The sequence below is a fragment of the Chroicocephalus ridibundus genome, chromosome 3, assembly GCF_963924245.1.
Source record: "Chroicocephalus ridibundus chromosome 3, bChrRid1.1, whole genome shotgun sequence".
NCBI classification, from domain to species: Eukaryota; Metazoa; Chordata; class Aves; order Charadriiformes; family Laridae; genus Chroicocephalus; species Chroicocephalus ridibundus.
Window position 1 is genome coordinate 38,037,043 of NC_086286.1, and position 12,981 is coordinate 38,050,023.

The following is a 12,981-nucleotide window of genomic DNA, read 5'->3' on the forward strand; positions in this document are numbered from 1 at the left end:
GAGCTCTGCTGGCTAGAAAGCTAGTTTCACAACTTTAGAGAAATGCTTCATAGATACTGACTGTGGTGGCAGCAAAGCACCTTTGATCTTACTTGCAGAGTATCAGTGAGAATTCTGAACCCCATAATTAGAAATATCATACGTGGAACACTAAGGTCGCAAAGTCAAAGAATACAAAGTTAGGAAATCCCAAGATTAAATTACTTGTGCAACCATTATTTGGTTCCTTCACCATCTGCATTACAATGTTGCCCAGCACCACCCAAAAGGACTATGACAGAGCAGGACCTTCAGCTTTACCCCAGAATTTCAAACAGATCTTCTCTTTTTATTGCTTCTTGCCTCATTCACCCCACATACCATTTGAGACAGCAGGGCTATGAGAAGTAATGTGACCGTAGTGCACTTATATATGTATCACCATTTTCTCCAGGCATTTCCCAACTTACAGATACTTGCTTTTGCCAGCATAACAGGCTTTAAGTTTTTGGGTTTGCTTGACTTTACTGCTATATTGTACAAACTTTTTTAAAAGGCAACTGAAAAATTAAAAAAAAAAACAAACAGACTAACAATTTGCTTGTTTACTGTTTTTATGGTAGCGTCTAATATTCTAATATGAAATAAGTCGAACATTTGGAATGAAGACTCAACACCCGTTTCCTTTGTTTAAGGCACAGCACAAATATTCACATACACATAAAATTTCTACAGCAAAACATTGAGAACTGGACTTGAAACATCGAGTATTTCAAAAGGACAGAATAAAAAAATGCACCAAGCTCTACATTTTAGATCTTCCCAGCAAAGACCTGAAGTATTTATTTTTAGAAAGTTCTCTACAGATTACTTAAAAAAAAATTTAATTGCCATCTAAATGCATCTAAACAAGTTTGCAGACCTGACTAAGCAAGTCATACCTAGTTTCAGCGACCACAGCTCACCATCAGCACTTGTATCTCTACAGGTCAGCTGCTGTTTACATATAACCACAGAAAAGTTCACTTAGCTCATTCAGAATGAGCCCCAGCACAACAACTCACTATATCAGTCCATTTAATTTCTTATCTAACTTGTTCCCTGTTGACCTTTATGATAGAAATCAAAGCAGTGTATCAGACTTGGTGAGCTTTCTTCTATTATTCAGTGCAAGTAAACAACATTAACGCAACATTTACATAGCGAAGTTGCATGTTGTTGTCCCACACATAGTGGGGGTTGAAACCCTCAATGTGGCTCCCTGGCATTCACAAGATACTAGTCATCAAGCTTTAAGAGTATTGCACAACTTGCATTATTTCAAAGATAACTATAACAGTATTTCAAATTACTTTTGTTAAACACACATTTCAGTAAAATAGTCTCACATAAAAAGCTACCATGGTCATGAAGATATGACTCAGTTTGACTATTCAAGTGGCACTTTCACATTTTCAGAGCTTTAGGTATTAAAATATGCTACTCCGATGTAAGCTCAGCCTGTAAATGGCCTGCAAATGGCCTATCTCCCCCCTTAAAAAAAAAAAAAAAAAAAAGTAAACCACATTCAACAGTTCACTAGCCTCTCAAAAGAAAAAAGATCTCCCAGTAGCTTACAAAAATTATTAAATAATCGTGCTTTTGTGGACTTAACTAGTGGCAGAACCGTAAAACAAGCATTTTGTTTCTACACCTGACTATTCCATAAACTTCAATGAAACCCAAGTAAAGGTATAAATATATCTTGTCACTCTGGCCAACTCCGTCCATTTGTACTCACCTCATTTTATCTTGGCAGCATGTTTTATGAAGCTTTACTGCATCTTGATTTAACCCTTAAACTATGAGGAAGCTAGTCTTCTCGTCAGCCAGTTCCAGCTACTCCTGTAACACTCATCTCCCCAGCAGTCACCATGCTGGATCAATATCTTTATTTAATGACACTGTGAATGTAAGTACAGAAGCATTGCTTACAATATTTTACAATGTTATCTTCATGAATGTCATCGAGAAATCTTTCTTAGATGAGCACTAGATCAACACATAGCACTAGAAATAGGTCTCTTCCTCGGCATGAACTTTACCTGAGCTTGGACTCTGGTAGCTGCACCTCATTCTGCCATCCCGCTTCACACAAAACCCTCCCCTGCATACGTGGTGCTTCAAATCCTCTCTCGCTGCTCTACCCAGACACATACACCAGCTAACTGCTTTCACCGGCTAGTAGCTGGCCTGCTTTGCAGTGAGAGGAAATCATTTAAAATCAGTCCTCCATCCCACACCTGAATACAATTCTTCCCACATCCCCATTTAAGTTCAGACTTGAGTATATTTGGGAAATTCACCTAGCTGTCACACAAAAAAAACCTCAACCAGCCACAGGGTACACCTTCAGCCAATTGCCACCCCTGTAAGCACTGTACCTGTGGGGATACAGTGTCGCCACACCTATTAGGCTCAGGCCACCCAATTAGTTCAGTTTTGCCACTGTGGGAGGGAGAGGCAGCCAGTTCTCCCTGAGAGATGGTTCAGATCTTTAGAAAATATATTTACTCTGCCTTGATCATGATGGGGAGGGGGGGGAGTAAAGAAGTGATGCTTTTTTTTTGTTTTGTTTGTTGGTTTTAGTTGTCGTGTTTTGGTTTTTTTTCTTCTTTCAAAAAGTAACATTTGCATGTGGGAGGGTGAAAGCCTGTGGTATTTTACATCATTATGAAAGGCCAAAATGGACACCAGGTGACTTCCTTCACAGCAATTCTGTCAATGAGGGTGAGGAACAGGAGGAAGAACTGGTCAGAGAGCACTGCTGAGCCCTTGGCACACAGCCTCACAGGCAAGAAGCAAAGGAGAACTTGACAGCAAATTCTGCATGGCAGAGGGAAATTTGTTTTTAAATACCAGTCCCCTCTCCTATCCCAAATTATTTCTCAAGACTTGGGCAGAGGACCAGAATTTCTTCTATAAGAAGCCATCTAGTTAGAAGACTATAAACCAAAGCAGCATACGTAATTATGAAAAGCTGAGAGCAAAACATGTTTTGCCATGAACCATGACTTTCTTTGGTTACAGTAAAGCTGATATAAGTGGTTTGGAACAGTTTTAGACGCCTCTTTGAAGTCAATGTGACATTTAGCCACAGCAGTCAAATAGGGACGGTGCAGAGCCACACTGCCTCAGCGGAAGAGTGACTCTGGGCTGCTTCTTAGGTGATATCCATCTCTTTCCTTTCCAAAATTCACCCGGACCACCTCCTGGTGATTCTGGCTGGCTTTACCCATCACAGAAGAGAGGCAGAACCACAGAGGTAGTTTCTGCAGCCTGGTTTTCCCTTCTGTGAATGCACAAGGTGCTCCGGAGAGAACAGTAACCATGATTACCTTTAATCTGATGAGGAGATAGGCCCCATTGTTTCCTTCCCACATATTGTTGGCTTATGCTGAGGCCAGGAAAAATCATTCCCTTCAGTACTACCCTACCGACCAAAGAACCTGCTCAGTTCCTCTCCTCTGCATGCTGTAATAAAAAACAAATGTTCAAAGCAAGGAGTGCCTTGAACATAGGAGCTTTCTCTTACTTTTCTGAATGCTTCTGCTGAAAGACTATTTTTAACGTGCCATAGAGCTAACTTACGCTAAAAAAGGCTGGACCCTTTCAGTACAAGACACTTTAAAAATAAATCCTCACGACAGTAATCACCTGCTGATACACGCTTTTATGTTTAGCCAGCTGCTGAGATGCCACATCTGTCACTTCTTGCTTCCAGAAATGAGCTTTCCTTTTCTGTAGGGAAGGAGAAAATTCTGCTCCTGGAATTGCATGGAGTATCATGATGCCTTTTTTGGTATCTCTGTCATTCCTCTAAACATCTGAGCCACAGCACATGGATTATAAGATTTCTGGTACTGTGCGCCTTAAGAATAGTTCAGCTTTAGATTTTCATACCTTAAAGCCTCTGATTTTTTCCCCGACACTTTGCTGAACAATGTTACATACTTATAACATATTTGTAACTGAAAATAATGGTCTATACACGAATAATTTCACTCCTGGGAGCTCTCCTTGCCTCCTCCCGCAAATATTTTTCAAAGGAAAGTAAGAGATCGGGATCATATTTGTTACATTAAACATTTCATAATGAGCCCTCTTCCTATTTTTAAAACGTAACAACAATCTACAGTGACGCAAGTCCCAAATTAATTACTTCCTCTATTTTGGTCTCTTTTTAATTTCAACTGAAAATAAGTCAGGTCCCTCTTATTAATCTACCGCCCGCATTTCTTCAGCGGCAACCCAATGCAAACCCTTATTTGAGTTCCCGACTTGAACTCTCTGTTTGACACCGGCCATCACCCCGGGACGTTGCCTTTTCCCCCAGCCCTGTGTTTGCCCCAGCTGTGCACCCCCAGCTCCAGCTATGCCCCCCCCCGCCCGCCCCCAGCTCCAGTGCGGAGCCACCGGTGGCGCGTTCAGGCGCAGGGTTATTTTTAAACCCACGCAGAAAGGCACAGGAAAAGGGCACATCCCGCACAAAAAAATGCCCGCGCTGTTGATGTAGGGTATGTCCATGGCAGGCCATAAAATCAGGTATGTCAAAATACGCCAGGAAGAAAATTTAAACCGATTATAAGGGGCGAATTTCAGCTGGGGAATTTCAGTGATTGCAGAAACACCCCGAGACGGTTTTAGCAATACGATTGCTCCGGCATAAATCCCCCCAGGCAGCCAGACACGCGGATTAATGGATACTCTCCCTGGCCACTCCGAAATGCCTCCCCTCCCTCCCGGGCTCCCTCCCTGCCCCCCGAGCGGGCGCGGTGCGGCCCCGCCGCCGCTCCGCGGGGAAGAGGGACCTAACCGAGCCCCTCGCCGCCCCCCGGCCGCGCAGCCCGGCGGCGGTGGCGGCCCGCCCCGCTCCGCGCCCCGACTTACGGCGCTGCCGGCTGCTCCCCCGCCGCTCCTCCCTCCCTCTCTCCCTGGCTACCTCCCTCCCGCGGGTGCGGAGCCGGGAGGGCAGCGGGGCCGCCCCTCCGCGACTCGGGGCGAGCGCGGCACCTGTGAAGCGCCTGTCAGTGCGCGGGCGGGCGGGCGGCGGCGCCCCGTGTTCCCGGGGGCGCGGCGCGGGGCCGCGGGCGGCGAGCGGCAGCCGCGGGGAGGCGGCGCTGCCGGCGGGGCTGCGGGCGGAGGGCGGGCTGCAGGGAAATCCTGGCACCGCGCAGCGCCGCCTGGGAGGCGGGCAGGGGAGGCGAGTGACAACCACGGTTACAATAAAGGGGGTTCCCTCCCCCCTTTTTTTTCTTTCTTCTTTTTTTTTTTTTCTTTTTTTTTTTTAATTCCTTGCGGGTAGCGCCGGGAGGCTACCCCCCTCCACTACCCCGGCGGCGCTCTGATGAAGCCCCCGGGTGGGCAGCCTCCCCCGGGCACGGACAGCTCGGAGAGGTGCTTAAAAGCCGATGATTTTCCACCCAAACCCTCTTTCCCCCCTCACCTCCTCGAACGCCCTGGTCCGTCAAGGGTGAGGCTTTCAACCCGCTCCCCGCAGCGGTGCCCGCCGCGCTCACTCATTCCGCCTTTCCTCCATTATTCACCCGTTTTTAAGGAGCGCTCAGGCTTTCACGACTCCACGGTCTGCGACTTGCAGGTAAACGGCAAATGCTGCGAGAGCTGGCGAGGCGCAGGGGCGTCTCCTCCCACCCAGCGGCGTGGCCGGGGCTGGGCAGCGGCGCGAAGATGCTGCGCGGGGCGCGGAGCATCCAGCATCGCCTCCACGGGACCCGCTGGGGCCAAGAGCCCTTTAATGACAGATTTCGGGGCACCTGCCCATCTGTTTTATACAAATGAAAGTACCTTGCGCAGAACGGGAAAGGGTTCAAAAGAGCTGCCGGCAGTTCAGCAGATTGCTGACGAGGAAGCCCATAACTACTGAGCTGACGTTAAATTTTTTACAAGTTCCTTGGTTAGTCCAGATAGAGACCCCAGTATTGTTTCACTTCACCCAGTGACATCCTCCCAGAAGTTTCTGTTGGCAGGTACCTGAACTCAACACTCCACACCTGACAGTTTTACGGAAGGGTCATTTTTCAAAATGTTACATTTGGCACTGCTGTACAAGCACTGCATGTGCATTTGTTGAAATATTAAGTGTGGTACATACCTTACCCAGGCTAAGGTATTTTTATAAATATTTGCATATTTTTCATTACGTATGGCATTTTTAAATAAGTGTAAACAGTGGATGCATTGTATATAAATGTATACTTAGCTTAAAATACGTTTACATACCCACATCTGGGTGAGTGAATTTTCCCCTTTGCTCTCTTTGCATTGTTAGCATTGAAGCACTTTAATGCTAAAGCACTTTACCACAGGGCAATTGTATTTTCTTTTCTGTAAATACAGTGCCCAAATTCAGAGAACATTTTCATTTCAAGGTGTCAAAACTGTAACATTCAGCACGCCCGCAGACTGCTGTGCCCTTACACGTACAGGGTGATGTCTCTGGGCAGGAAATTTCAGGTCATACATAGCAGTTTATACCCTGATCTTGCTATCTGAAATAAAACTTATGCAGAAAATACTACTGCCCTTTCACATGAAATTTCTCCTTGCTGAAGTATTTTCAGTTCTGTGAAAATCCTTTTAGCCACTTGATTGACATAACTTCTTTTTTAAAACAAAAAAAAGCAAAACAAAACACACCAAAAACCCAGGCCCTTCATATGTCAGTTTAATAGCTGAGGATGAAGTTTGCTCCGTTGGAGCAAGGGCTTCCTGGAAACAGTCCTTCCCCTGCCCGATGTGCAGCCCCCAGCTGGGAGCGGGCACCCACCGAGCAGGTGGTTGGAAGGAGCAGCCCCGCCGCTGCCCAAGGGAGCAGGATGGCTCTGTGCCCTGGCCTCCGACAGTACTGAAGGCATGGCCAGAGACTGCACAGTTCCAGTAATTCTTAATTGCTTTTGAAGAAGCCAAAGTAAATTTGAGAGCAGCCCAGAGGCTGCTCCCAGTTTATGCAGAAGGACAGTCAGAGAAAACAGCTATTATAAAGTTTGTGTAAGCAAAAGAAAAAAAGAATTCTGTAATAAATCCTGTCTTCTTTGGATACATTTCCAACTTTGCAATTATTCAATTATTTATCACACGTGAATGCACTCCACGCTACCTTTAATCTACCAACTCCACTCTTGAGAGTACTTTCTCATTTAGGAACCTAATTTAAGTGGTTTAAAATGTTTTAAAAGGGGCACTCAAGGGATGACATTGCTCATACTTCTTCTTAGTTCAGAAAGCACATGTGTGTGGGCATGCATGTGTGTGGCTCTGTGTGTTGAAGCTGAAGAAAATCCACACAACAGTTTCTGAGGGCAAAACAGACAGACACACAGATTTGTTTGCTATAACAGGCTGGCAACAATTTAGAGCGGCACACTCAAAAGCTTGTCCCAGTCATGTCATACATCCCTGCCTCTTCTGAATACTCCCCCTGGTTCTTCTTTTTCAGAGCTAGGTTTCAAACCTCTGTGTGCCACTGTACAGTGCCACAGTTGGTTTAACTCAAGTTTCTCTCTTGTGCTCTTTCATGTCGTGACTTCCTGCACCTCTGACCTGTGGCACCTGCTCCAGCTTTTCCTCTTAAGTTTTCCCTTGTCTTTATCCCTTCTAAGGTTCACTCTTGTTTTCACTGTGATGAGGAGATGACCTGCTTCTCTTTAGCCCTAAAAGCCTATTTGTCCTGAAGCTGCAGCCATGCCATTTCTGGTGCTTGTGTGGCATTGCTCTTACCGTTTCCAATCCCATGTTAGTCATCCCAAGGTTCTCGAAGGCAGGCTGCATTCCTCAGTACGAGGAGCATGTTCTTTACCCTGCACTGCACCCAAGTGTACCATCATACAGGAGGTTGAGGGGAGACCTTATCACTCTCTACAACTACCTGAAAGGAGGTTGTAGTGAGGTGGGGGTCGGTCTCTTCTCCCAAGTAACAGGTGATAGGACAAGAGGAAACACCCTCAAGTTGCGCCAGGGGAGGTTTAGACTGCATAGTAGGAAAAATTTTTACACTGAGAGGGTCATTAAGCACTGGAACAGGCTGTCCAGGGAAGTGGTTGGGGCACCATCCCTGGAGGTATTTAAAAGACAGGTAGACGGTGCTTAGAGATATAGTTTAGTGATGGTTTTTGTCAGAGTTAGGTTGATGGCTGGACTAGATGAACTGAAAGGTCGCTTCCAACCTAGGCGATTCTATAGGCCATAATGTTACTGGTTTGTTCTCTGATGAAGAAGCAAAAGGCATATTAATAGGAAAGTGTTATGTGTACACATAAATACAGTTAGCCTTTTGAGGCAGTAACGGGTTAGACTAAAGTTTCAGTTTCTCTGCAGAAAAAAATGCAGATCCCTTCCCCAGCTTAGTGTGTTATGGGAAACCCTGGAAGACAGAAGTGTAGGGGCCAGAGGCAGAACCAAGATGACTAGGAGGACCTCAATTATGAATTTCATCAACTTCTTAGCAGTTAAAGTATCAGCATTGTTAATGACATGCAGATCTTGAATTGATCACCAGGAAGGAGTGATGGGATCCTCCGCTGTTTGGTCTATTTACACCACATATTTATGCTGTCTCTCCTGTCATTTCAAGCCTCTCTCATTAGGAAAAAACTGTAGTTCAAAGCATGATCTTAAGATTCCTAAATGGTAGGCATGCTTGAATACTTAAATACTTGAATACTTATGTCCCTGTGATATCTAGAGAATGTAAGTATCTGTTTAAATGCTTTGTTGAATCAGGACGACTTCTATTCGTCATAATATTGGTTTTATTTATATATGTCCAACTCAAGTCTGTGGTGCTTTTGCATTTCTTTCAGCTGGAGCTAGATCATGAGTTTAGTAAGGATTGTTAAGCAGTCTGTTATACTTTGAAATTGTCTGTTTAAAAATTGTACTTTGACAAAGGTTTTGTGATCCTTAAAGTACACATGATTAACATAAGCTCTGGAAGCTAAGAAGTTAAACTGTTTAATGTAAACACTATTCATACTACCACCATTAACAAAAACCCTTTTCAAAAACTGTCTAATACTATTTCCCAGGGTTCCTGAAGATTGCATTCTGAAATACTATTGCTAAATAGTGTTTAGCAATATTATATAGGAATAGTCTAAATATTTGTCTCCTTTTTAATAATTCCTGTGGATTACCAATGCACACATATCCAAACACACAACACTTCTATAAGTTACTTTATACAGCAACAGAACTGTAGGGTCAGCGGGGGCTTTGGTGTCATCTCCTCCATGTTGGGCCCTGATGCAGAATCAAGCACTTACCTTTTAAAACCTTCCAAAATCTTTGGACCTCACCTGTTCTTTTCCAGGGGAGATGCAGCCCCTTTAGAGTTTCCTGAAACAGGCTGCTACCTAGCACACACAAACTCATCTCCTCATCTGTCTTTCACAGTCCCTTCCAGATCCCTGTTGCAATGTGGGCAAGTTGGGCTATCACAGACCTCAGCTACTCCTACACGTGTTCATTTAGCCTCTGTTCCTAAAATCATCCACTGATGGCAATTCCACAACCTCCTGAGGTAGCTCCATAGTCTCATCTTTTCTCTACCCGCATTTTTTTCTGTCTTCCCAACAGATGCACAGCTTACATCTCTCTTTGCTGCAAATTAGGCTGCTTTCATGGAATCACGGAATCTTCAGAGTTGGAAGGGACCTCTAGAGATCATCTAGTCCAACTCCCCTGCTAGAGCAGGATTGCCTAGAGCGCATCCCCCAGGGCTGCATCCAGGCGGGTCTTGAAAATCTCCAGAGAAGGGGACTCCACAACCTCCCTGGGCAGCCTGTTCCAGTGCTCTGTCACCCTCACTGTAAAGAAGTTTTTCCGTGTATTTGAACGGAACTTCCTATGTTCCTTTCTTCTCTCACTGAGCCTGCAGAAAAGCAAGACCATCTTCTTTATAACAATCCTATTTGGATGCTGTTATTTTCCCCAACCTTATAGTTTTTCCTTGGTGTTTGCTCTTACCAGGTCAAAACAATGACCAGGGCTACATAATACAGCTTCTTTTCATGGAAATTATTATACAGCATTGGAAAGAAAGAGTATGATCTGACTGAGGGAAAAAAATCTTCTGCAACTTGTTTGCTACAGATTATTTCTGTAACTGTCACTTTGGGAATTTCTATAAATAAAATCACTATCACTCTTCTGAGAAGTGAGCATTTACTACCATTTTTTAAACAATGAAAAAATACGGATCTGTTTTTCATCTAAATTCTTTATATATTTGAAATCACTCAGAGAAGAAAGTCCAAAGAAATGTGGTTAGGTTTGACGAAAAGAAGCCTCCCAATGGGATATTTAACAGAATACCTAGAAAACAGTGTTGAAAGACTTATAATATTTGGAACACATTTTTTTGACTCTTGTTCCATGACCTCTGAGCTCCAGAGGACCTTACTTGGCTTTAACTCATTATCCTCTGTGGTGATAACACTTTGGTCCCAGGGGAGAAAGAAGGACTAATTGACCAGCAGTTTGAGCAAGGCTTTTGCTTGACCTTGTACATATTAATGATGGATGTTTCACTTTCAACTTTTTTTTTTGTATTCAAACACCACAAAAGATTTGGCTTTCCTAGTCAGCCTTTTTCCTATTGCATTATGAAATGCGAAGTGGAAGCAGGCATGTGTGCAGGCACCAACCTTCCCCTTGCACCCACCAGTCTTCCCAGGCTGCCCAGTACTGCCTGGGGGAGTGCACGGGGTGAAGTGGTGAGTCAGCTGGTGAAAGGAGGTGGCAGTTCACATACTACCCCAAAGGGCTTTTCCTTTCTTTTGTCATCTGCTCTCTCTGGGTCCCCTAAGCTCAGAGCACTTTTCTCTGCAGAACTCCCCAGGGAAAAGAGGACAAAAATTCCACAGTGCTTGATGGGAGGGGACGCAAACAAGTCTGTAATGCCAGATTACTGCCACTGTCTATGATCCCCAGCAGCTTCAAATACATCACTAATTAATTTTTAATAAAAGAAAGTTAATGGTTGTTTTAAGCTTAGAAGGGGAAAAGTAAACCAAAAGTCACTTTAAAGTATATTGCAGTAGCTTGTATAAATGTAATAAATAGATACAGCATAGAATAAATATTACTTTCAGTAATAATTGCTCACTTTACTAAGAAAAAGAAGAGTGAAAGAACAAGGAGGGCTCTGGAAAATGTTGTCTTGATTAATACGAACGTTTGCGCATCACTATCAGCATTTAGGGACTAATTCTGAAACTGCTGAGTACTCTTCCTTTCCATTAACTACTGTGGGAGTTGAGAGCACCTGGCATCTTGAGGAATCAGGCTCTTCAGCGGTTTTAATTTAGTCTGACAATAACACTGAATAAAAATATTCTTGGGGATAGCCTGCAATTATATAGCACGAGCTCATTTCTTCATTATAAAATGTGAGCTGAAACCATTCATAACTGCCAGCCAATATTACAACAGGCAATTCCAGTTTTTCATTGCATGGGAAAAGCACTAGCAGGCTTTAATGAGTTTCAAAAATAGCTGCCACATCAGAAAATTGTAATTGTGCTTGTTTTTCTAATGTGAATACCTGTTCAGCAGACATCGCCTAAACAATAGCATCCAAGTAGACCAGGGCATGTAAAATAGCTACTTTTATTTGTCAGCTGCACACCCATTGTTTTCAGTCAGAGCCTGCAGAGCAGCTTCAGCTGTACATTCCTGGGAAGTGAATAATATCAGTTGAGATTACGCTACAGTACCACATCTATTACAAGCACATTATAAAGATTGAATATAACCTAATTAGGAAATGCTGAAGTCGGCTGGGTGTGGATGTGGGCTGGTAAAGAGTCATTTTACATGACCCTCACTTACTGAAAATGAGAGTTCACAGAGGATAAAGCAAAGGTAACAGTGTAGATTTCAGTCCCGAATCCGGATACCCGAATCCAGATATCACATACGCATCTCACATTCCTCATTCCACTGCTGCTAAGCTAAACAATTGCTCCCCAAGTTTCACTTCCATGCAACTCTTCTGTAAACATTTTGTGAATCCAGCAGGACAAACCAAATTTGGTCACATTCTTATTTTTGACCCTGATGAGAATTAGAGCGCTATTCCAGCTTTTAGCGCTGGAAGGAAGAGGTTGCAGAGGGGGGGAGCCGGAGTTTCTCCCAGAAGGCCGTTGTTCTTTGTGCCCTTGCAGAAGGTTGTGTTTTCCTAATATTGCCTCCTACAGCTCCTTCTCCTCACCACACAAGCCTCACTGTCTCACGCAAGAAAAGAGAGCTTAGCAAGCCAGTGCTCTTCTTTGGGTCTTTGCACACTCTCTTGGCTGGGTATTAATCCAGCACCAAAGACAGCAAATACCTGTAGACCACAGTGTCCTACCTGGATGATGGGACACTTCCAGCTGTAATGTAGCTTCAGTTTTGATTCATTTTCGGATTTGGATGGGAAGTATTTAGAGCATCAGAAGATCTTCTGGTTTGTTTCCTTTTTTAAACAGATTCCTTAAGGGCTTATCTTTACTGGACAAGTGAAGGGGCAAGCTCTTCCAACAGCTTCATGGGACCTGCCTCTTCCCGTAGGTCTGGCCCTTCTGGCCCGCCAGACTGGGCTATTTCATTGCTCTCTGCTTGCAGCCTTGCCACAGCACCACTGATCAGCATTATGGGATTTCACAGCTCTAAAAATTTGTATCAGCTGGCCCTGTGTCTGAACATTGTTGTTAGCCAGCAGCACGCCTGGCTAACAACAAGTCACTGACAAAATGCTTTCAAACATGTCTCATGTCTTGCATTTACCTCCTGGTTCCAAAATGAAAGTTGCCTTAATGCCAACAGCTGGAACAGATCAGTGCTCCAAGTTGGACTCATGCCTTTCCACTGATTGGAACAGAGGTTGCAGAGAGAAAACGTCAGCATGCCAAGCTGAAAGTAGTTTACTATGTTTATGGGACAAAGTCTCATCTGTACAGGTAC

The 12,981-nt window shown here is 44.2% G+C and overlaps 1 protein-coding gene across 5 annotated transcripts in view; it reads right to left on the reverse strand.

Moving 5' to 3' along the window:
* Positions 1-5,672, reverse strand: part of CDC42EP3 (CDC42 effector protein 3) — a 28,741-nt gene extending 23,069 nt beyond the window's left edge. Inside the window, exons 1-2 of one of the 5 annotated variants that reach the window (XM_063328820.1) lie at positions 4,909-5,130; positions 1,760-1,922 (exon numbers count right to left, since the gene is read on the reverse strand). The gene's annotated coding sequence lies outside the window, so the exon portion shown is untranslated. Of the gene's footprint in view, positions 1-1,759; positions 1,923-3,675; positions 3,694-4,908; positions 5,131-5,464 lie in introns of those variants that run through there. The other 4 variants (XM_063328819.1, XM_063328818.1, XM_063328821.1 and 1 more) reach the window with 4 other exon arrangements.
* Positions 5,673-12,981: the final 7,309 nt, after the last annotated feature.